The following is a 25,125-nucleotide window of genomic DNA, read 5'->3' as shown; positions in this document are numbered from 1 at the left end:
GAAGAGGAGAAGAAGAAGAAATCAAGAAGGATGAGGAGGAGGAGGAGGAGAAGGCCAGGGGCCTTCTCCTCCTCCTCCTCCTCCTCCTCCTCCTCCCTCTTCTCTTGTTCTTCATCTCTTCTTCTTCTTTCTTTTCATTTTGCCTATTTCATCTCCTCTTCTCCTCTTGTTGGAGCTAAATTACCTAATTATGTCTTTTTTGAGCTAAATATTCCAATTATGTCATTTTAGAGGAAAACAAGCTAAGTATATAATATTCATGAGCTAACCAAGGTTCTTATGCCATTTTGAGCTTATTATGGTATTTTGGAGCTAAATGGGCTAACTATGTCACTGTTGGGTTAATTAAAGCAAGGATAATATGAAAGAGGAGAAGAAAGAGGAGGAGGAGGAGAAGAAGAAGAAATGAAGAAGGAGGAGGAGGAGGAGAAGGAGGAGGAGGAGAAGGACGAGAAGGTCCTTGGCCTCCTCCTCCTCCTCCTCCTCCTCCTCCTTCTCCTTCTTCTCTTCTTCTTCATCTCTTCTTCTTCTTTCTTTTCATTTTGAGCTTATTATGGTAGACGAAGAAGAAGAAAGAGGAGGAGAAGAAGAATAAAGAGGAGGAAGAGGAGAAGAAGAAGAAATCAAGAAGGAGGAGGAGGAGGAGGAGGAGAAGGCCAGGGCCCTTCTCCTCCTCCTCCTCCTCCTGCTCCTCCTGCTCCTCCTCCTTCTTCTCTTCTTCTTCATCTCTTCTTCTTCTTTCTTTTCATTTTGCCTATTTCATCTCCTCTTCTCCTCTTGTTGGAGCTAAATTACCTAATTATGTCTTTTTTGAGCTAAATATTCCAATTATGTCATTTTAGAGGAAAACAAGCTAAGTATATAATATTCATGAGCTAACCAAGGTTCTTATGCCATTTTGAGCTTATTATGGTATTTTGGAGCTAAATGGGCTAACTATGTCATTGTTGGGTTAATTAAAGCAAGGATAATATGAAAGAGGAGAAGAAAGAGGAGGAGGAGAAGAAGAAGAAATGAAGAAGGAGGAGGAGGAGGAGAAGGAGGAGAAGGTCCTTGGCCTCCTCCTCCTCCTCCTCCTCCTCCTCCTTCTCCTTCTTCTCTTCTTCTTCATCTCTTCTTCTTCTTTCTTTTCATTTGGAGCTTATTATGGTAGAATAAGAAGAAGAAAGAGGAGGAGAAGAAGAAGAAAGAGGAGTAAGAGGAGAAGAAGAAGAAATCAAGAAGGAGGAGGAGGAGGAGGAGGAGAAGGCCAGGGGCCTTCTCCTCCTCCTCCTCCTCCTCCTCCTCCTCCTCCTCCTTCTCTTGTTCTTCATCTCTTCTTCTTCTTTCTTTTCATTTTGCCTATTTCATCTCCTCTTCTCCTCTTATTGGAGCTAAATTACCTAATTATGTCTTTTTTGAGCTAAATATTCCAATTATGTCATTTTAGAGGAAAACAAGCTAAGTATATAATATTCATGAGCTAACCAAGGTTCTTATGCCATTTTGAGCTTATTATGGTATTTTGGAGCTAAATGGGCTAACTATGTCATTGTTGGGTTAATTAAAGCAAGGATAATATGAAAGAGGAGAAGAAAGAGGAGGAGGAGAAGAAGAAGAAATGAAGAAGGAGGAGGAGGAGGAGAAGGAGGAGAAGGTCCTTGGCCTCCTCCTCCTCCTCCTCCTCCTCCTCCTCCTCCTCCTTATCCTTCTTCTCTTCTTCTTCATCTCTTCTTCTTCTTTCTTTTCATTTTGAGCTTATTATGGTAGAATAAGAAGAAGAAAGAGGAGGAGAAGAAGAAGAAAGAGGAGGAAGAGGAGAAGAAGAAGAAATCAAGAAGGATGAGGAGGAGGAGGAGGAGAAGGCCAGGGGCCTTCTCCTCCTCCTCCTCCTCCTCCTCCTCCTCCTTCTTCTCTTGTTCTTCATCTCTTCTTCTTCTTTCTTTTCATTTTGCCTATTTCATCTCCTCTTCTCCTCTTGTTGGAGCTAAATTACCTAATTATGTCTTTTTTGAGCTAAATATTCCAATTATGTCATTTTAGAGAAAAACAAGCTAAGTATATAATATTCATGAGCTAACCAAGGTTCTTATGCCATTTTGAGCTTATTATGGTATTTTGGAGCTAAATGGGCTAACTATGTCACTGTTGGGTTAATTAAAGCAAGGATAATATGAAAGAGGAGAAGAAAGAGGAGGAGGAGGAGAAGAAGAAGAAATGAATAAGGAGGAGGAGGAGGAGAAGGAGGAGGAGGAGAAGGACGAGAAGGTCCTTGGCCTCCTCCTCCTCCTCCTCCTCCTCCTTCTCCTTCTTCTCTTCTTCTTCATCTCTTCTTCTTCTTTCTTTTCATTTTGAGCTTATTATGGTAGACGAAGAAGAAGAAAGAGGAGGAGAAGAAGAATAAAGAGGAGGAAGAGGAGAAGAAGAAGAAATCAAGAAGGAGGAGGAGGAGGAGGAGGAGAAGGCCAGGGCCCTTCTCCTCCTCCTCCTCCTCCTGCTCCTCCTGCTCCTCCTCCTTCTTCTCTTCTTCTTCATCTCTTCTTCTTCTTTCTTTTCATTTTGCCTATTTCATCTCCTCTTCTCCTCTTGTTGGAGCTAAATTACCTAATTATGTCTTTTTTGAGCTAAATATTCCAATTATGTCATTTTAGAGGAAAACAAGCTAAGTATATAATATTCATGAGCTAACCAAGGTTCTTATGCCATTTTGAGCTTATTATGGTATTTTGGAGCTAAATGGGCTAACTATGTCATTGTTGGGTTAATTAAAGCAAGGATAATATGAAAGAGGAGAAGAAAGAGGAGGAGGAGAAGAAGAAGAAATGAAGAAGGAGGAGGAGGAGGAGAAGGAGGAGAAGGTCCTTGGCCTCCTCCTCCTCCTCCTCCTCCTCCTCCTTCTCCTTCTTCTCTTCTTCTTCATCTCTTCTTCTTCTTTCTTTTCATTTGGAGCTTATTATGGTAGAATAAGAAGAAGAAAGAGGAGGAGAAGAAGAAGAAAGAGGAGTAAGAGGAGAAGAAGAAGAAATCAAGGAGGAGGAGGAGGAGGAGGAGAAGGCCAGGGGCCTTCTCCTCCTCCTCCTCCTCCTCCTCCTCCTCCTCCTTCTCTTGTTCTTCATCTCTTCTTCTTCTTTCTTTTCATTTTGCCTATTTCATCTCCTCTTCTCCTCTTATTGGAGCTAAATTACCTAATTATGTCTTTTTTGAGCTAAATATTCCAATTATGTCATTTTAGAGGAAAACAAGCTAAGTATATAATATTCATGAGCTAACCAAGGTTCTTATGCCATTTTGAGCTTATTATGGTATTTTGGAGCTAAATGGGCTAACTATGTCATTGTTGGGTTAATTAAAGCAAGGATAATATGAAAGAGGAGAAGAAAGAGGAGGAGGAGAAGAAGAAGAAATGAAGAAGGAGGAGGAGGAGGAGAAGGAGGAGAAGGTCCTTGGCCTCCTCCTCCTCCTCCTCCTCCTCCTCCTCCTCCTCCTTATCCTTCTTCTCTTCTTCTTCATCTCTTCTTCTTCTTTCTTTTCATTTTGAGCTTATTATGGTAGAATAAGAAGAAGAAAGAGGAGGAGAAGAAGAAGAAAGAGGAGGAAGAGGAGAAGAAGAAGAAATCAAGAAGGAGGAGGAGGAGGACGAGGACGAGGAGAAGGCCAGGGGCCTTCTCCTCCTCCTCCTCCTCCTCGTCCTCCTCCTTCTTCTCTTCTTCTTCATCTCTTCTTCTTCTTCTTTCTTTTCATTTTGCCTATTTCATCTCCTCTTCTCCTCTTGTTGGAGCTAAATTACCTAATTATGTCTTTTTTGAGCTAAATATTCCAATTATGTCATTTTATTGGAAAACAAGCTAAGTATATAATATTCATGAGCTAACCAAGGTTGTTATGCCATTTTGAGCTTATTATGGTATTTTGGAGCTAAATGGGCTAACTATGTCATTGTTGGGTTAATTAAAGCAAGGATAATATGAAAGAGGAGAAGAAAGAGGAGGAGGAGGAGAAGAAGAAGAAATGAAGAAGAAGGAGGAGGAGGAGGAGAAGGAGGAGGAGGAGAAGGAGGAGAAGGTCCTTGGCCTCCTCCTCCTCCTCCTCCTCCTCCTTCTCCTTCTTCTCTTCTTCTTCATCTCTTCTTCTTCTTTCTTTTCATTTTGCCTATTTCATCTCCTCTTATCCTCTTGTTGGAGCTAAATTACCTAATTATGTCTTTTTTGAGCTAAATATTCCAATTATGTCATTTTAGAGGAAAACAAGCTAAGTATATAATATTCATGAGCTAACCAAGGTTCTTATGCCATTTTGAGCTTATTATGGTATTTTGGAGCTAAATGGGCTAACTATGTCATTGTTGGGTTAATTAAAGCAAGGATAATATGAAAGAGGAGAAGAAAGAGGAGTAGGAGGAGAAGAAGAAGAAATGAAGAAGAAGGAGAAGGAGGAGGAGGAGAAGGTGGAGAAGGTCCTTGGCCTCCTCCTCCTCCTCCTCCTCCTCCTCCTTCTTCTCTTCTTCTTCTTCTTCTTTCTTTTCATTTTTTCTATTTCTTCTCCTCTTGTTGGAGCTAAATTACCTAATTATGTCTTGTTGGAGCTAAATTGGCTAATTATCTAATTGGAGCTAACATGTGGCGGCACTTCATAAACAACATACCAACCTTCCAGATTCTTATCCGTTTGGCATGCCCACGGTAGGTAGAAAACTTGGGTCGCCTGTTGAGCCGTAATATAGACATCGGGAACATCTAAATGGGTGTTTGGATTGATTTCGACTAGTCCTATATGTTCATGAGTCCTTCTAGTCTCCTTCGGCTGGAACCAATAACATTTGAAGACTATGACGTTCGGTGGGTTTTCACCATAGAATTGAAGTTCATAAATTGCTTCAACTCTTCCATAATACTCGATAACACCTTCGCCGATAGCAGAGACACCACAATTTGTAGATTTCCAGTCGGGCATAGATAGCTCTTTGCCAAAGGTACGAAAGAGATACCCGTTGATGCTGTATTTCTCAAATGAACGGACCTTATAGTCAAAACCATTAGCGACTTGTCTCAATTCGGCGTCCATAGACTCTGAATTAGCCTACAAGTTTAATACGAAACGGTTGTTGCATTAGCCGCAAGTTAGACCAAGAATGAAATGGTCCATTATTGATAATTACCGTTTGTTTGAACCAAGAGATGAAACCGGGATAGCCGCCTCCTGTCTTTGACAGAAGCTCATACTCTTCGACGGAATCATTTTCGATCACCGCTCCATCCGAGAATTTGACAACGTAACGGCTGTTTGAAATATCCGGGAATAAGAGCAGTTCAAATGAATTAGAAGTTACGGGAAAATGTGCCGAGAACTCACTCGATGTACGGCCGCACTTCTATTAGGTTGTTGAAGATATACAACGAAATGTTCCGCCATTCTTCGATATCCAACGTTATTGGTTTCGAAGCACCGGCTGGTGCGAGCTTCCCTTTGAATAGGCTGAGGTTGGACCCACCTTTTTTAGGGTCTCCATCATTGTGCCGAGGCTTCGGATTATGCAAATGATGATTTTTGGCTTCGTAGTGTGTTGTCACAAAGTTTGCCACCTCCTCAGTAATGAATGCCTCAGCCATCGATGCTTCAATTCTACGCTTATTTTTACATTTAGCTCGAAGGGTCTTCTGCATCCTCTCAGTTGCATAGCACCAACGATCTTGGACGGGCCCACCCAATCTTGCCTCGGTCCGTAGATGTAAAATCAAATGCTGCATTGGATTAAAGAAGCCCGGTGGAAAGATCTTCTCTAACTTGCACAACAACTCCGGTGCAAACTCCTCCATGTCTTCTACCACGCCAGGCGACAATTCTTTCGCACAAAGAACACGGAAGAAATAGCTCATCTCCGCGAGTACTAGCCATTCATCCTCAGGAATAAAGCCAGGTAACATCACGGGCATTACCCGCTCTAGCCATATGTGCCAATCATGACTCTTGAGACCAAAGATTCTTAATTTTTCAAGACTCGCTCCCCTCGTTAGATTCGCTGCATACCCATCGGGGAACATCAAGTGCATTTTGACCCACAAGATAATTTCCCTCATAGCTGGCCTTCCAAGATTGAACCAGGTCTTTGGCTTCGACCACTTCTGCTTTCCTTTGCCTTCTCGCATGTTTTGTAACGGTCTATGAAATAGTGTCTCTTGATCGACTCTAGCCTTAATATTATCCTTTGTCTTCCCATCTATGTCGAACAATGTACCAAAAATAGCCTCTCCGATATTCTTTTCAGTGTGCATCATGTCGATATTGTGTGGAAGAAGGAGGTCTTTGAAGTAAGGCAGATCCCAGAAACATGGCTTGTGAGTCCAGGCATGTTTTGAATTATACCCCTTGAAATACCCTGGACGCTCTGGATCAGGCTCGAGGGCGTTTAACTGATCCAGGATCTGTTGGCCTGTGAACGCATGTGGTGCCAAGTTTTTGACAACTTTACCTTTGGTAAAGTTCTTCTTGTCTTTTCTGAACTGATGGTCAGGATCCAGGAACTGTCTATGCAAGTCAAAGCAAGAATACTTCCGACCCTCCTGCAACCAATGAAACTGAAGATCTGCCTTGCATTGGGGGCACGGGAACCTTCCATGCACACACCATCCAGAGAATAGCGCATACGCTGGTAAGTCATGCATAGAGTACATGTACCACACATGCATTTTGAAGTTTTCTTTTCTAGCGGCATCATATGTCTTGACCCCATTTTCCCAAGCTTCTTCCAATTCATCCTTAAGCGGTTGCAGGTACACATTCATATTCTTCCCCGGATAATTGGGCCCTGGAATTATCAACGTCAGAAATATGTTCTTTCTTTGCATAATCTGCCCGGGGGGAGATTCAGTGGAATGACAAATACAGGCCAACAACTGTATTGGGTTGCCGTCATGCCGAAGGGATTAAAACCATCCGTGGCGGCGCAGACTCGAGGATTCCTTGGATCTGCCGCTTTATCCTGATGCAATCCATCGAAATGTTTCCACGCTTCCCCATCCGATGTGTGTACCATCATCTTATTCCCATCCGCATCTAGTTCGGTTCTTTTGCCCAATTTGTGCCATGTCATCTGTCTGGCTGTCTCTTCGACCATGAAAAGACGTTGAAGTCTTGGTACGATTGGCATATACCGAAGATCACTAACTGCGATTTTGGTCTGCCTCTTCTCACCCATACCGTTGTCTACCACAAGATACCTGCAAGACTCGCAATTGGGACAATAGTCCAAGTGTGCATACTCCTTCCTAAATAAGACACATCCTTTCTCACATGCATCTATATTCTCATAGGGCATCTTAAGTACACGAAGTATTTTGTCCGACTGGTACAGGTTTGCAGGCATGACATGGCCTTTGGGTAGGAAACGTCCAAATAGTATCATCATCGCGTCGTAGCATTCTCTTCCCAAGTTGAACTGAGCCTTCAGAGCCATTACTTGTGCAATTGCATCCAGCTGACAGAGCTCAGTGTGCTCATGGAGAGGACGTTTTGAAGACTCCAACATTTCATAAAAGGCCTGTGCAGATTCCTCCATCTCATCTTCCGAATCCCGAGCATCATCAAAGTCTTGCACCATGTCTTCGATCCGAGTACCATGCTCGTCCGTGCGACGACGGACCACCTCAGCTCTTGTGCGTTGTACAGACTCACCATGAAATGTCCACACCGTATAATTAGGCTTAAAACCCCTCCTCTGCAGGTGTTTAATCATTACAGCCTCTGTCGTCTTTTTATAGTTGTCGCATCCAGGACAGGGGCAATAGTTTCTTTCCTGGCCATTTGCGAATGCGGCTTTCACAAATTCCTTTGTTTTTAAAAACCATTCTTTCGTCATCTCTTTCTGACTAGGGTGACCCGTATACATCCACGCACGATCACTCATCTTGCGTAGCTACTAAAGACAGAAGAAATATATTTATATATAATTCATCATCTATATTCATCGGTTAATCAGGTTCGCCATTTTTATTACGTCCAGGCAACCTACACGCTAATAGGTAAAGATAGGTCCTAATCCCACCCGAATATGTGTAGACTGGGTTCGTTTTCCCATGCTCTGCTCCGGATCCAACGCAAAATTTCGGCAGCACCTCCCCGCTGTTCTCCTGATACACGTCTCCGCAATAAACAGAGAGGATGTGCATCCGGAGAACAACAGGGAGGCACTAACGAAATTCCGCATCGGATCCAGAGCACAGCATACGGGAAAACGAACCCAGTCTACACATACTCGGGCTGTCCATGGATAATGTTGGACAATTCGAAAGGATGGCGGTTATAAATATGCAAAGACATGCATATTTATAGATGTCGCCCTTTCGAATGGGAGACACATACTGGTCACGCATACTCATGATTGAAGAAACCTATAGCTAGCAAGTTTCATCGGCACGAAGACCGGGACAGAGCAAATTAAGGGGGTAGGAGGAGAAGTCATTTGTGCTCACCAACAAACGCAAGGGCGGAGCTCGTCCAACGCACGTGGAGGTCGTCGAACAACTGCACATTGAAATTCACCCGATCAACACAAATATGATGTTTTTATAATTAACATAACTATATGACCTAACTCATAACTATGTGGGTCAGTGTCATCGGGGGTCGAAGGTCACTGGCGTCGGGGATTGGGGTCTTTTCGGTCAACAAGAGGCCGAAGAGGTGTCGGGGCTCGGGGGTTGGGGGTCAGTGGCGTCGGGGGTCGGGGTAGGGGGTCGGGGGTCGAGGGTGAGTGTTTTCGGGGGTCGGGGGTCGGGGGTCGAGGGTCAGTGGCGTCGGGCGTCGGGGGTCGGGGGTCAGTGGCGTCGGGGGTCGGGGTAGGGGGTCGGGGGTCGAGGGTGAGTGTTGTCGGGGGTCGGGGGTCGGGGGTCGAGGTTACCTATAAAACTTTCTAGGTTACCTATAAAACTTTCTAGGTTACCTATAAAACTTTCCAGGTTACCTATACTACTTTATAAAACTTTCCAGGTTCCATAAAAAAATATTTCATGCCGGGGTGTCGTCGAGATGTCGTGTCGGGGCGTCGTGTCGGGGTTTCGGGGCATCGTGTCGGGTGTCAGGGGTGTCGTCGAGATGTCGTGTCGGGGCGTCGTGTCGGTGTTTCGGGGCATCGTGACGGGTGTCAGGGGTGTCGTCGAGATGTCGTGTCGGTGCGACAACTACTATTGTGAGCTGTTGTAATATCCTCGGTGTTGAAGTGGAATATCACCGGTGCCTGAAGGGGGTGGTCCCAACAGTAATGTTTCTGCACCGACCTGCATGGTAGCCATGGCAGGTGCGTGACAAGCTCACCGACGTTCCCCAACGTTGTGGCTAGTGCAAGCATAGGCGGCGACCGGAGGGCTCTACACGGGCAACTACTAACCTAACAACTAACCTAAGTAACTTAACCTCAAAACCTAATAAAAATTAACCTAAATAAATTAACCTAAGTAACTTAACTAAATTAACCTAAAACAACTTAAAGTAAGAACCTAATAGCAACAAGAACCTAATAACAATAACCTAACTAAATTAACCTAAGTAACTTAACTTAACTAAATTACACTTAGCAAAGAGGCAAAGAGAGAAAAGGAGGATCGGAGGACTTACAAGGGGCTAGGGGAGACGTCAGCGACGAGGTGGAGCAGGGGCAGGAGAGGAGGGGGGAGTGGTGGAGCAGGGGCACGGTGGAGCAGGGGCACTGAGAGGAGGGGGAGTGGTGGTGCAGGGGCACGGAGAGGAGGGGGGAGTGGTGGAGCAGGGGCACGGAGAGGGAGGGGGAGTGATGGAGCAGGGGCACGGAGAGGAGGGGGAGTGGGGGAGCAGGGGGTCGCAGGGAGGAGGAGGGGCGAGCTCCGGCGACGGCGCGGGGAGAGCTTCGGCGGCGGGTCGCGGGGAGGGCTCCGGCGGCGGGTCGCGGGGAGGAGGGAGGAGGGGGTCGCAGGGAGGAGTACGGGCGAGCTCCGACGGCGGGTCGCGGGGAGGAGGGAGCAGGGGGTCGCAGGGAGGAGGAGGGGCGAGCTCCGGCGACGGCGCGGGGCGAGCTCCGGCGGCGGGTCGCGGGGAGGAGGGAGGAGGGGGTCGCAGGGAGGAGGAGGGGCGAGCTCTGGCGGCGGGTCGCGGGGATGAGGGAGGAGGGAGGACGAGCTCCGGCGACGGCGCGGGGAGAGAGAGGGGCTGGTGAACCGTTATGGGGGAGAGAGAGGGGCTGGTTGACGACGTTAGGTCTAGTTTCCTCTTTGCCGTCCGCCCCCGAATGCAAAGTGGAAATAGGCTGACGGCAAAGAGGTGGACCGTTATGGATAAGAGGGCAGTGTGGGGTGGGTTCTTTGCCGTCTGCCTGCGTATTCTTTGCCGTCAGCTGGCAGACGGCAAAGAGCTGGGGGTTCTTTGCCGTCTGCCTGCGTATGCTTTGCCGTCAGCTGGCAGACGGCAAAGAGCTGGCTGATGGCAAATAGTACCTTTGCCATCAGCCTTCTCTTTGTCGTCTGGTTTCTGGTAGCTGATGGCAAAGAGGCTCTTTGCCATCAGCCAGCAGACGGTAAAGAAGCAGCAGACGACAAAGAAGCAGCAGACGGCATGTCCCACCTCTCGCAGGAGTCGAGGCTTCAAACTTTGCACAATAAGTCCATTCGCCCGCTCTGCTTGTCCGTTTGTTTGGGGATGCGCCACAGATGCAAAATCCACTCGGATACCTTGGCATGCACAGAAACCTTTGAATCTGTCCGAGTCAAAGTTTGTTCCGTTGTCCGTGATTATGCTGTGAGGTACCCTGAATCTGGAGATGATGTCCCTGACAAACTTGATGGCCGTTAGGGCGTCGAGCTTCTTGATGGGCTTGGCTTCAATCCATTTTGTGAACTTGTCGACTGCCACCAACAGATGTGTGAATCCCCCTTGGCCTGTCCTGAATGGACCGACTGTATCTAATCCCCATACTGCAAACGGCCAAACAAGAGGGATTGTCTTCAACGCAGATGTTGGCTTGTGGGACTTGTTAGAGTAGAACTGACAGCCTTCACATCGGTCGACCATATCTTTCGCCATTTCATTCGCCTGCAGCCAAAAGAAGCCAGCTCTGAATGCTTTGACGACGATTTCTCTTGAAGAGGCGTGATGACCGCAGGTTCCCGAGTGAATTTCTTCCAGGATTAACTCTCCCTCCTCAGGGGAGATGCATCGTTGAAGAACGCCTGAAATGCTTTCCTTGTAAAATTGGCCATCAATGACAGTGAACGACTTTGATCTGCGGACATTCTCTCTGGCTTGGACTTCGTCTTCTGGTAATTCTTGCCTCGGGATGTATGCAATGATCGGCACAGTCCAATCGGGGATGACAGCAAGAATCTCCATGATCAAATCAACCACCGCAGGTAACTCGACTTCAGTCGGATCTGTCGAGCTCTTTGGTTGCACTGGTTCCTCTATGAAAGGATCTTCTTTAACTGAGGGAAGGTGGAGGTGTTCGAGGCAGACGTCACTCGGGACTGGTCTCCGAGTGGATCCGAGTTTTGCCAACTCATCAGCTACTTGGTTCTTCAGTCTCGGAACATGGTGGAGTTCTAGACCTTCAAACTTTTTCCCGAGCTTCCTCACTGCATTGCAGTATGTGGTCATGGTGGGGTTCCTGACGTCCCACTCCTTCATCACTTGATTAACCACCAAATCCGAATCGCCATAGACCATCAGGCGACGGACGCCGAGTGCGATGGCCATGCGCAGTCCATAAAGGAGAGCTTCATACTCTGCCTCATTGTTGGAGGAATCAAAGTGTATCTGCAGCACATACTTGAGTTTCTCGCCCTTTGGCGATACGATCACAACGCCAGCGCCGGAGCCATTAAACATCTTGGAACCATCGAAGAACATTGTCCAATGAGCCGAGTAGATGTGGGTCGGTTGCTGTTGTTCTACCCATTCTGCTATGAAGTCAGCCAGAGCTTGAGACTTTATAGCTTTCTTGGGCTCGAAATTGATGTCCCAGTACAACATCTCCATTGCCCACTTCGCCACTCGGCCCGATGCGTCCAGATTGTGGAGGATTTCCGACAACGGAGCATCAGAAACGACAAACATCGAGTGGTCTTGGAAATAATGAGCCACCTTCTTCGCAGTCATGTAAATCCCGTAGATAAGTTTTTAATAGTGGGGATACCTCTGCTTGGAAGGAGTGAGGACTTCGGAGACGTAATACACTGGACGCTGAACTTTGTATGCTTTGCCTTCTTCTTCTCGTTCGACTGTGAGAACAGTGCTGACGACTTGATTTGTAGCCACGATGTACACAAGAAGGGGCTCTTTACTGAGCGGAGCAGTAAGAACCGGCTGGGTGGAAAGTAGGACTTTGAGGTTGTCGAATGCAACTTCGACTTCGTCTGTCCACTCGAAAGTATCTGATTTCTTCATGAGTCGGTACAGAGGAAGTGCTTTCTCGCCGAGTCGACTGATAAACCTTCTCAAAGCCGCTAGGCAACCTGTGAGCCGTTGAACATCATGTATTCTGACCGGCCGCTCCATTCGGACGATGGTCCCGATCTTCTCGGGGTTGACATCGATCCCTCGTTCGGAAACAAAGAAACCGAGTAACTTGCCGCTGGGAACACCAAATGAACACTTGGCCGGGTTGAGTTTGATATCGTACCTACGAAGGTTGGTGAATGTTTCTGCCAAGTCAGTCAGCAGGTCGGAACCTTTGCGTGACTTGACTATGATATCATCCATATACGCCTCCACATTCCGACCGATCTGGTCGAGGAGGCATTTTTGGATCATGCGCATAAAGGTTGCTCCTGCATTCTTCAAACCAAATGGCATAGTGATGTAGCAGAAGCACCCGAATGGGGTGATGAAGGCTGTTTTAATTCATCGGGGCCATAGAGACGGATCTGGTGATAGCCCGAGTAGGCATCAAGAAATGACAAACGCTCGCAGCCCGCAGTCGAATCGACAATCTCATCGATACGGGGGAGCGGAAAATTGTCTTTCGGGCAGACCTTATTGAGATGCTTGAAGTCGATGCACAGTCGGAGCGACTTGTCCTTCTTCGGCACCATGACAACATTGGCGAGCCACTCGGAGTGGTGTACCTCGCGAATGAAGTTGGATGCCAAAAGATTGGCCACCTCTTCTCCGATTGCCTTCCTCTTGTGCGCGGCGGATCGACGCAGAAGTTCTCGAACAGGCCGAGCGGCGAGATCCACATGCAGTCGGTGCTCAGCCAAGTCCCTGGGTACAACTGGCATGTCAGAAGGTTTCCATGCGAAGATGTCCCAGTTCTCACGGAGGAATTGGATGAGCTCGACTTCCTATTTAGGATCGAGGGTGGTGGAGATGTTCGTCAGGGCGGCGGTGTCGTCTGTCGGGTGGATGCTGACCTTCTTCGTCTCTCCCGCCGACTGGAATGCGGACTCCGAAGCTGGCTTCCTCGAACGCATCAAGTTAGCGGGGTCGACTGTCTTCTTGTACTCGTCGAGCTCGAGGACGGCCATCTGCTGATCGGCGATCCTCGATCCCTGCTGCAGACACTCCTTGGCCCGCTGCCGATTGCCTGTGAAAGTGATCACACCTTTCGGGCTTGGCATCTTCAGCTTCAGGTACACGTAACATGGACGGGCCATGAAACACGCATACGCCGGGCGGCCCAGAATCGCGTGGTACGCACTTTGGAATCCACCACCTCGAACGTCAGTTTTTCCTTGCGGAAGTTCTTGTCGGAGCCGAAGACGACGTCCAACGCGATATGGCCGAGTGACTTGGCCTTTCGTTCAGGGACGACTCCATGGAACTGCATGCTGCTCTCGCTAAGTTTGGACATCGGAATGCCCATCCCCTTGAAAGTGTCAGCGTACATGATGTTCAAACCACTGCCGCCGTCCATGAGGACTTTGCGCAGTCGGACTCCTTCCACCACCGGGTCGACAACCAGAGCCTGCCTCCCTGGGGTGGGTACGTGTGCTGGATGATCCGACTGGTCAAAGGTGATCGCAGTCTGAGACCATTTGAGGAACGTGGGGTTGGTCGGTGTGGCCATGTTCACCTCCCTGTTCACCAGCTTCAGTCGACTCTTTCTCTCAACGTCAGCAAAAATCATCAGTGTTGCATGGACTTGGGGGAACGGATCCTCCTTGTCCTCCTCATCCTGCTCATTGCCCTTTTCACTCGGTTGCCCTTCGCCGAACCCCTGGATCAGGAGGTGACATTGCCGAGTGGTATGCTTCGGATATATTGCCCTCTTCATCCATCTTCGTGTGAATCGGACATGGCTGGTCCAGGATGGGGTTGTTAAACTGCTTCTTCTTGGGGGTGAACTGAGCCTTCCCCTTGCCCTTGAACTTGGCATTGGTAACAATTGCGGCTTCTACCTGCGGAGTGGACGGAGCTTTCTGCTTCTGCTTCCGAGTGTTATTCCCATCTCCATCGGCGACTGTTTTGTGCTTGCCGCTACGGATGCGGTCCTCTTCTTCGCCATTTGCATAGCGTGCCGCTATCTCCATCATCTTGCTCATGGAGAAGCCGCCTGTTCGACCGAACTTCAGGTACAGATCTCTGTACCGCACGCCTGCCTTGAAGGCGCAGACTGCTTGGTGCTCTGTGACGTTCTCCACCGTGTGGTAGAGGGTCGTCCAACGCTGAATGAAATCGCGCAGGGGCTCATTCTGCTTCTGGACACAGTGCTGGAGCTCCACGAGGCCAGCAGGGCGCTTGCACGTCCCTTCGAAGGTCCTGATGAACACTCGGGCCAGATCTGCCCAGCTGTAGATGCTTGAGGGGGCCAATTGGTTCAGCCACGCTCGCGCCGAGTCGTCGAGCATCAGAGGGAGGTGCTTCATGGCGACGTGGTCATCCCCTCCTCCGATCTGGACTGCCACTCGATAGTCATCCAGCCACGTTTCTGGTTTGGACTCTCCTGTAAACTTGTTGACCCCCGTCGCCAATCGGAAGATGGGAGGGATGTCAGCTGAATGGATGGATCGACTGAAACACTCGGGATCGGACACGATGGTCCAGCTTCCACTCACACGGTCCAACTCGAGACTATCGCGGTGGGCTCGGCCCCTGTCGACCCTCCGCTGGGCGATATGCCCTCTCGCGTCAGGCCTCGGATCGTAAGTGTCACCGACTGAACGCCGATCATCATGATGTCGGGGCCCGTAGAGCCCACCCCGCGGAGGGGTGCGTGAACGGCGACGATCTTCGGGATTTATGGAACGGTTGCCTCCCCTGTGTCGCTGATGAGAACCGGGGCTGTGAACTGACCGATGCGTGTTCGCATGAACAAAACTATTGTGGATCCTGTTGTGCGATTGGGAGATCGCCGAATTTTGCTGCTGCGCCGTGTGCAGCAGGGCGCGGATTTGCTCGATCCCCCTGCCAGCCTCTGAATCAGTCGGCTGAAGGGAATCGGCTATCTTGGCAGCAGCAGCCAGGTTGAGGATGGGTGTGCGGAACAACTCCACGTTGCTCCGCCGAGTGTCCCGACTAGCTGAACGGCGGGGCGGACGGCGAGCGCCGGATGTTTCGCCGATCTCGTGCTCGTTCCGGCCAGTTGGCGGGGACTTTCATGGGAGTTGGCCATGTGCACTTATGCTGCAGGCCCACGACCCAAGTACTCGGAAGGAAACTCAGTCGGAACCGAGTCCGAGCGCTGGGACGGCGGGGCAACCACAACCGACTCTAAGACCGCCACTTGCGAAGACGCGTTCTGGCGCGCCTGGGCGTGTTGCACCCAACGCTGGAGCCGCGGACGGCGGGACCGCTTGTTGCGGCGCATGACGACGGCGTAGGTCGACACCGGAGCCGACTACTGGAGAAGAAGAATACCGCAGGCGCCAGCACGGAAGTGCGTAGCCCCGCGACGGGGGAGCGCCTCGACGTCGAGAGGGGCGTCCCGAACCATGCCGAATCGTCGACGATGAAGGAGAGAGCACCGAAGAGGATCTCGTGACCCATGCTCAAATCTCCACCGGAAGACATGACGGAAAGATGTAGTCGCAAACTCGCCGGAAGTCGCTTAGACGCCTGCCCCACGGTGGGCGGCAACTTCACAATGGTTCGGTGCGCAGGGGTTGAGTAGTGGCGAATAAATGCCTACGTTACAGGTAACATGTGTCTTAAATGCTAATAAAGGCACGTGGAACCGTATGACCGTTTCCCTCCAGGGGGGTTATGATGCGCAGAGTGGAATCCAGTCGGTTAGTTTGATACACTCCGAATGCTCATCTCCGACTGAACGATGGAGGGTTTGTCACCGACTGGATGAGGGGAAGTCCTTAATTCAGTCGGAACTGACTAAGGGCCTTATCCCTTATGAAGGGTAGTCCTTGGGTAGGACTTATAGGGCAGGCCTATGACCCTACCCTAGGACTATAACCCCATCAGATATACTAGAGAAAAAAATCTCTAACCGAAGATTTAGCAGGATCTTTAAGATTACCCCCATCGGGTATTTTGCAAATCCTATTGAAATCCTCCAAATCCATGGCATAGGATTTATCATACAAATCAAACAGTATGGATGAGTCACGACCAACTGAAAATATAAATCTACACACGAAAGAGGTAGTGAGCATAGCATACTGTTCACATTTATCTTAGAGGAATTCTTCTAACCCGGCATTGTGGACAAGTGTATCAAACTCATCCTTGAAGTCTGCTTCGATCATGAACTCATCAGAAGGCCATTCACAAGGTTGTACCGGTGCGTCCCTTAGTTGATAAGGACCGGGCTCCCGGATAGAAAGACGGGGACCCTTCTTACTTGAGGAACCACCATGAAACTTCCTCCTGAACATAATTTCTCTTTGCTGAAAATTTTGAAGTTCAAGAGAAAAGTGAATAAAGACCAACCACACCTTGTAACAAAAACTCCTACTAGCACCTAGAGACCGTATCACGCGCTAAAACTACTTGGGACCAACTAAAATCAACATTTCAAGCTCAAGAACATGGTCACCAAGGTAGCAAGAATACGTGAAGGATAAAGCACTAGAGCAAAAACTAATTGGACCAATGGAGGAGTCATGTGACGCCCTCAGCTTAATCGTACGCTAATCATACACGCAAATGCGTACGACCAAACCCAAGGACTCACGGGAAGATATCACAACACAACTCTAGACACAAATAAAACAACATCAGCTTCATATTACAAGCCAGGGGCCTCGAGGGCTAGAATACGAAAGCTCGATAGACACACGAGTCAGCGGAAGCAACAAATATCTGAGTACAGACATAAAACAAGGGGTGGCATAGAGAAGGCTAGCACAAAAGATACAACGATCGAACGAGGTGAGGCCTACTGCCTGGGAACCTCCTAACTACTCCTGATCATCAGCGGCCTCCACTTGGTAGTAGGCACCGTCGGGGTAGCAGTCGTCGGCGGCGGGGACCTCCATCTCCTGGGCTCCATCATCTGGTCGCAGCAAACGGATCAAGGGGACAAGGGGGGAGCAAATCAGCGGTGAGTACTCATCCAAAGTACTCGCAAGTCTTACATCAGAACTATTCTAATTATGCATCAGTATCAAAGAAGGGGGGTGTATATGTGGACTGACTGCAGCAATGCGAGAATAGAGAGAGAAGGCCTAGTCCTATCGAAGACTAGCATCTTCAGGGTCTTGCAGCAATAGACGAGAGTAGAACACGGGTAAAACATTAATAGTCATATTGTTGCAGCAATATTAAAGTGAGGTCACGCCTAAAGATCCTCCCTCGACTCCCTGCGAGGAAGCAATCCCGAGGCAAACTAATTCCAGTTAAGTAACAATTGTAGTTGTAAGAGATCGGGGCACAACTCCAAGTCGTCCTGTAACCGTGGACACGGCTATCCGAATAGTTAATTTTCATCCCTGCAGGGGTGCACCACATGTCCCGTCACGCTCGATAACACTCTGGCCGGACATACTTTTCTGGGTCCTGCCCGGCCTCGGAATATCGACACGTGGCAGCCCCACCTAAGACTAATCAGAGAGGCCAGCCCGCCGGTCTAAATACTAAGCACAAAGGGTTCGTGGGCCCAGTTCCCCTTCACGCTCCTGCACGTGGCGTGGGCGGCCGAGTCCTAGCATCCCTTAATCACAAGCGCGATGCATCTCGGGACCACTCGGGCGCGCGCCGCTACATTGCTGGCATCTGAAAAGCTTCGGCTGATACCGCGACGCCGAGTACCCATAATTCTTCCCGCGTAGCCGGTTAGTGCGAAAAGGTCTCCGACCAACCCAGATCAAATACCCAAATCCATTAGCATTTTAATTAGGCCAGCAACACAGTCTCACGGGAATCCACCCGTCTTACAACTAATCACCAATGATCCTAGTAACATGGTCGAGTAACTATGTGGTTGTAACATCGGGGGGAATCCGAGGTATCACCCTCGTTGGATTCCGAATGATGTACCCGTCAAGGTGGGCTTAGAGGAATCACCCTCGGGGGTCCCACACTCGCGGGGTTGCACGACAGAGATGTCATCGGGAATGGTGAAAGAGGAATCACCCTCGATAACCACGACCGACTAGCTATACTACAGAGATATCATCAGGAGTCATTAGTGAGGTGTCACCCTCGGTACCCGATAGTATCTCTGTAGCGTCGTACAACGAAGGGGGGGGGGTGAATGTGCTGTGTCGGGTCTGGCTCGTCGATCAGAGGTCGAGATTTGAAAACAAGCGGGGCAACTGATCTACGGGGTCAGAGGGGATGACTGCTCCACCTATACTAAGCAGATTTAAAGTACAGGACTGAAAGTAGGTGTTTATCAAAAACAGGCTATGCATCAGATATAGGAGCTAACTACAAAAGTAGCAAAATACTAATGCAAGCAGTAGAAAGAAAGACATAGGCGATATAGGAATGATCAAGGGGGGTTTGCTTGCCTTGCTGCTCTACGGCAAAGGACTGATCGGCGGGGTCGTAGATGTACCCGGCAGCAGCGTCAGTCTCGGGGTCTATCGGTAAGAAGAGGGGGAAGAAACAATAAATAATAGCACCGATGCAACACAAAGCATGACATGGAAAGATGCAGGTTAGACATGAGCTAACGCAGCAACATCCGTCATAGACGGGTCGGAAGAATATCTGATGATATTTTCCGGGTCTCGGGCTACTACCGGTTATACTGGAAACGATGGACAAGTTCCATGTTTGCTATGCTAGGGACGCGTGACAGACGAATGGACCGTGTATCCGGGTTCGTCTCGCTTTGCTGATCAACTTTCATGTTGAAATTATTTTGATCTGACTTACGGATTATTTTATATTAATTTTCAAAGTTTTATTAATTATTTAGGAATTAAAAACAGATTTAGCTATTTTAATAAAATCCCATTATGACATCATCACGATGTCATGCTGATATCAACATTTGACTGGTCAACTGACCAGCGGGTCCCGAACGTCATAGGCACAAGTATTATTTAAGATTAAATATTATTTAATCAGATTAATTTAATGAGGGACCTACGTGGCATTCTCTCATTATGTTAATTAATTATTCTAATTAACAGATTAACTTATATATTTATTTAACTAATTCATTAACTCATTAATTAATTATTATATCTATTTATTTATTTATTTAATAAAAACATATATTGCTATTATTTATATTTTAATTTCCATTTTCTTCAAAGCGAGTGTGGGGCCTCCTTGTAAGTGGGTGTGGAGGTATGGCCCCATCGGTAAGTGACATAGGCCATATACTCGATTTTTTCCATAGATATAAACATGCAAATATCGTATTCCTCCAATATTTATATACGCAATACATACATAAATACGGGTATCAAATTCATACATACATACATACATACGGAATACAACATTACTTTTTTTTTATTTCTCTCAAAACTCTCATCTCCCTCTCTGCTAACAGAGAGACAGAGAACTCTCTCCTAACTAACATAGAAGAACCTATACTTCAATCCCTCCTACCGGTGTCTACCGTTGACGGATCGAGGTCCCGTTTGCCGGAACGGAACCGGGGCGGCTAGGAGAACGACATGGTGGGAGGAGCCCGAGGAGGGGCTCACCGACGGTGACGAGATGGCCCGATGAAGCCGGAGTTCGCACGAAGGTGAAGGTGACGACGGTGACGCGGTTCCAGTGAAGACGGGCGTGCCGGCGAGGAGGAGCCGGCCGGAGGTTCGCCGAGAGGGGCCCCGGTGAGGAGGGGCCCCCGGAGATGGAGCCGCCGATGGTGACTGGCGGGAGGAGGGGCTCGGCCGGCGGGGCTCCTGGGGGCGGCCGGCGCGATGGAGGGCCGAGGTGGGGGGACTCGCCGCGGGAGGATGAGGTCGTGGGAGGGGAACTCGCCGGCAGGAGGAGGAGGTCGTGAGGGGGGGGGGGGCGCCGGCAGGAAGGAGAGGGGACCGACGGGGGGCTGGTGCCGGCGGGGTGACCAAGGGGCCTCGGCCGGCGGGGGGATCTGGGGGCCGCCGGCGGGAGGGACCCGACGGGAGGGGTAGGAGGTGGAGAGGAGGGGCACGGGCGAGAGGAGATCGCCGGCCAGGGAGGAGGAGGAGGGATCTGGGGGGGCGACGGGAGGGGAGATGTGTCGGTGGGGTGGGGGAGAGGACCGAGAGAGGGGGCTCGTGGGAGGTGGGTGTGGGGGACCGAGACGCTGTCGGTGGGGGGGTGGGGCCCCCCACGAGGGGGAGGCTGGCGGCGCTGGTGGGAGGGGAGGGAGAGGTGGCGGCTAGGGGGGGTTGACGAGGGAGGGAGGGGTCTCGCGAGGGGGTGGGCTAGGGTACCCAGCGGGACTGGTGGGTGGCCTGGCCGGCTGGGCCACTAGGCCCACTTGGGCCAGGTGGGGGGGTTCGGTTGTTTGCCTTTTTTTATCATTTGTTTTTCTTTCTTTTTCTTTTTGACATCCTACCATTATTATTTTCTTATATATTTATATCTTCCTGTTCTAGCTATATAGGACTTTTAATACAATTAAAAATGTCCGATTCGTTTTTATAACATATTAGGGAATTTCAACAACTCTCCCGACATTTTTACTTAACATCACGAAACGTTTCTCGTTCGACTTTATTCGTAAATTTCGAACTCGACTGGTTTTTCGACTAACACGAGATCCACGATAGAATTTATGATGACGTGGCTTCCTAGCGTGGGATTACTGTCGCTTGACTACAGGAGTTACTGTAGCACCAATCCGAGGATGTCACAACTGTCCCCCACTAACAAGAATTCTCGTCCCGAGAATTAAGGGGTAGAAGGCAAGAGTTCGGGGTATTCATCACGAAGATGATTCTCGCGTTCCCAAGTGGCTTCAGCTCTAGAATGATTTGACCACTACACCTTGAGGAACTTGGTGATTTTGCGACGAGTCTTACGTTCAGCTTGGTCGAGAATGCGGGCCGGATGCTCTTTACAAGAGAGGTATTGTTGCAACTCAAACATATCATGATCCACTGCTCGAATAGGATCCTTGAAGCAGCGGCGGAGCAGAGACACGTGGAGGTCATCGTGAACCTGAGAAAAGTTCGCCGGCAGCCCAATTGATAAGCCACTATTCCACGCGTGTCGAGAACAGGGAAAGGACCAATCTAGTGAGGAGCTAACTTGCCCTTGATCTGAAAACGGTGTGCACCTCTCATTGGTGTGACACGAAGACAAGCCTTTTCGCCGGGTTGATAGACCATATCTTGATGATGGCGGTCATACTGACTCTTCTGACGAGACTGGGCAGCCTTCAGATTCGCTTGAATAATGCGGACTTGATCTTTAGTATGTTGAATAATATCCGGACCGAAGAGTGATCGGTCCATTGAACGGTGGCTCGAGAATTTCATTATAAACCAAGTGTAAAGGATAACTAGAAGTCAAAGATGTACAGGAGAGCCAGGTTTCAATCCTGTGGAACTTTGGGTTATGGGTCCACCATGTGGGCCGGGAGTAGATAGAGGGGTGACATACTATACGGTCTTGGTAGCAAGACATGTCAGAGGATAGCCTGTCAGTTATGTTGGAACAACAGCGGTACCAAGGGCGGGGAACGAATAGAACCATTTCCTGCTCGTTGAACCGAGGCGGACCAATAGGCAAGGTTCTCGTCCACCGGCGGCTACCGAAATGTTACCCACAATAGTAACAGGGTCTTACTGACAGAGTTGTATACCGAGAACTTTACCTAAGTAGGGAATTAACATTGCTTAGATAAGTTATGCCACAAGAAAGGTCAAAAAGATCAATGGGAAGGCAAAATGTGTTCACACACACAAGTATTAGGGTATACCATTCCCGAGAAAAACATAGAGTATGGTATACATGATAGGTCATTTAGTGCTTGGATAAAGAGGCAAGAGGAATCATGATATTTACCCATACCACATGGTTTGGATAATTGATCACGAACAATTTAGCACTGCGCTTCCAATGTACCTGTTTAATTTTGAAGTACCACATCCCTGCTTCGGGGTAGCATCGACATGGTCATTAGATAAAGGTCGGACCAATGGGTGCACAAAGAGGATTCATGAGGGTCAACTTATGAAATAAGTCATATAGTTTCCACATGAAAGGATGGCGAATCTTACATGTGGGAGAGTTCATAACAATAGGTCCTCCGACCCAGTGTGCCAGACAAGACATCACTGTACCGGTTTTCCTAAAGACCAAAGTTATAATTATTGGGAAATGTTCCAACCATCATATCTGCCAGAGAATTAGATCTGATTGGTGCCGGGACACCTCACACTCAAGATGACTGAGAAGAAAAATGAAGATGCAAGATTCTCATGATATGAACTACACAAGCAATTCTTGAATCAAGAGTTTGATTTAATACATATGAACACAATGTCAAGACATTCGTGCCCACATAGAATTTGTACGTCAAAATGCAACTGGGTTCTCATTTGGTCACCATCATCGAGGATAACAAGGCTCCATGTGTAAGTATGGATTAGCTCTTATGAAAGAACTTCTTTTCCTTGATCAAATCAGTCAGTAGCTTGACGTGCTAAGAGAAATTATATGGAGTGAGGATAGCAAATCTTCAAAACATATAACACTTCGCACATGCGTGAATGATTTGGTATTTCACGAGAGGAAGCGAAACAAAACTTTCCATATTCACGGCGGAAAGAGTGCACGTGAACTTTGGGAAATACACTCCTACTATCCACATATTCTTCATGAGCTAGGCACAAGGATAATGATTTCAAGAGCTTCATCGTGGTACATAGAGAAGTTGAGGGTGTGGCTGATAGGCTCAACAGCAATCCCTCAAGGTTTTTCCAGTGTTGAACTTCCAAAATTTATAATATTATGGAGATAGCATTTGTCAAATCAAATGGTATAATGTCGTATGCTCGAGGGAACAACAACAATTAAACATTGGTCGAAGGGTGCACTCGGAAATACGGGACCAAGAAATGAATGGTGATGGCAAGAAGTATTACTATATCAAGAATTCTTAATACGCGTGCAACTTTCACGACATTCTTGACATACCAGATAGTAATACTCCAAGGTAGAAGATAACATAAGCTGGATAGTGAGTAACACAAAGGACAACACAAAACATAAACACGTTTGTGTTGGAGGGAAAGCAACACGGGTGTCGATGATAATACAAATCATCGAGGGAAAGGGATGGTATTTCTCAACATGCATTCAATTGATACCCTCCAAGAGCTCCGAATGCTGATGGTGATCACGACGCATTTGTCGAGAAATTTCATGAAGATGTAATCGTTTAGCGACGACATCAAGCAAGGGAATGATGAAGCAAGAGGTTGTCGGAAACACAGATAAGACTGCTCGCTTAGAATTGAGATTGCCTTTCAAGACAACCAACATCAGGTGGAAAGCTCGATGCAAGCTTAACGCACAGTTGGTATTGTGTTCCAGGGATGAAGGGTATAGATAGCAAGGTCGAGCTACAACATGACGATGATGATGTAGCTTAACAGCTTGGAATGACATGATCGAGTACAAACTCGTAAACTAGGAAGATTACTAAAAATTGTTGAATCGTAATGCGTACTCGATTCAGTTATCGATGTACTCACGTGTCCAACAACTCAAACACGAGGCAACTGGAATTAAGAAAGATATCATAGTTGATGAGGAGCTCACAAGAAGTTCCATAGCTCAGTGATATCCTCGAGCAACAAGGAATAATACACGGAGGTAGATCAACTTTAAGGTTTGGACCGGTGTGTCGATCTGAAGAAGGCAAGTACTTTAACTCGTCCGAGAATGAAATCAAGGTACGACAACATGGTCGGAACCACGACTGCAAAGGATAAGATCACAGATCCCATATTTAAACTACAGAATGAATTGATTATTCATACGAGAAGTTTCTATGGTAGGATCAACGTCGTTTCCATGGGCATGAACACAAAGTTCAAGGTCGACTCCCACTTCATCAATGCATCACCTGCCATTTATTCCTCTCCTTTGATCAAGTTGTAGCTTTGAAAGAACATTTGGCAAAACACCAGAAGAGCAAGACTTGTGAAAATTCTTCAGGTCATATTGATTAAGGAAAGGCACATGTTCAACCCATCGGGGCATCTTAGGAACATATACCACAAACTTCAAGAGTAATTAACACATGCTTGAAGGGAATGGCTGACAAATCGTATGGTACAACTTATCAAAGGGAGAAGACACAATTTACCAATGGCATCATGTGTCAGGGGAAACAATCACAAGAATTTTCTAAAGCAAAGGATGTCGTCGGATAATAACTCGAAATGAGTCTGACAATCCCCAAATGATCTCATGTGAGTAACGGTATTCAATCAGAGGGATATAGGATGCAATGCATCGTGTTAATAGAACATCTGAAAAATATCGATACTTAATTACCAAAGGAATTATGATTTCCAGGTTGGCGTATCATCATCAGATGCTCCAATCAAATAAAAGTAGGTTGAATGGACTTAGATGGACAACCCACCAAAAATTGATTTGTCGAGAACCAACTCGGTCTGGAAGGACGTCTGAACCGGTAGATAATTTATGAGTCACAACAGATGATCGTGTGCATTCACAAAAAGGTAGAATCAATAAAATCACAGGAAAATCACAAAGGATTTTAATGAATGCTGCTAGACATATGGATTTAACCATAACGCAAGCAGGTGAGAAAGGTCATGAACATGTGGCTACGGAGGATTTTGGAAGACCGAA

This window comes from Hordeum vulgare, chromosome 4H (assembly GCF_904849725.1).
Source record: "Hordeum vulgare subsp. vulgare chromosome 4H, MorexV3_pseudomolecules_assembly, whole genome shotgun sequence".
Lineage (NCBI taxonomy): Eukaryota > Viridiplantae > Streptophyta > Magnoliopsida > Poales > Poaceae > Hordeum > Hordeum vulgare.
This window is presented reverse-complemented; position numbering follows the sequence as displayed.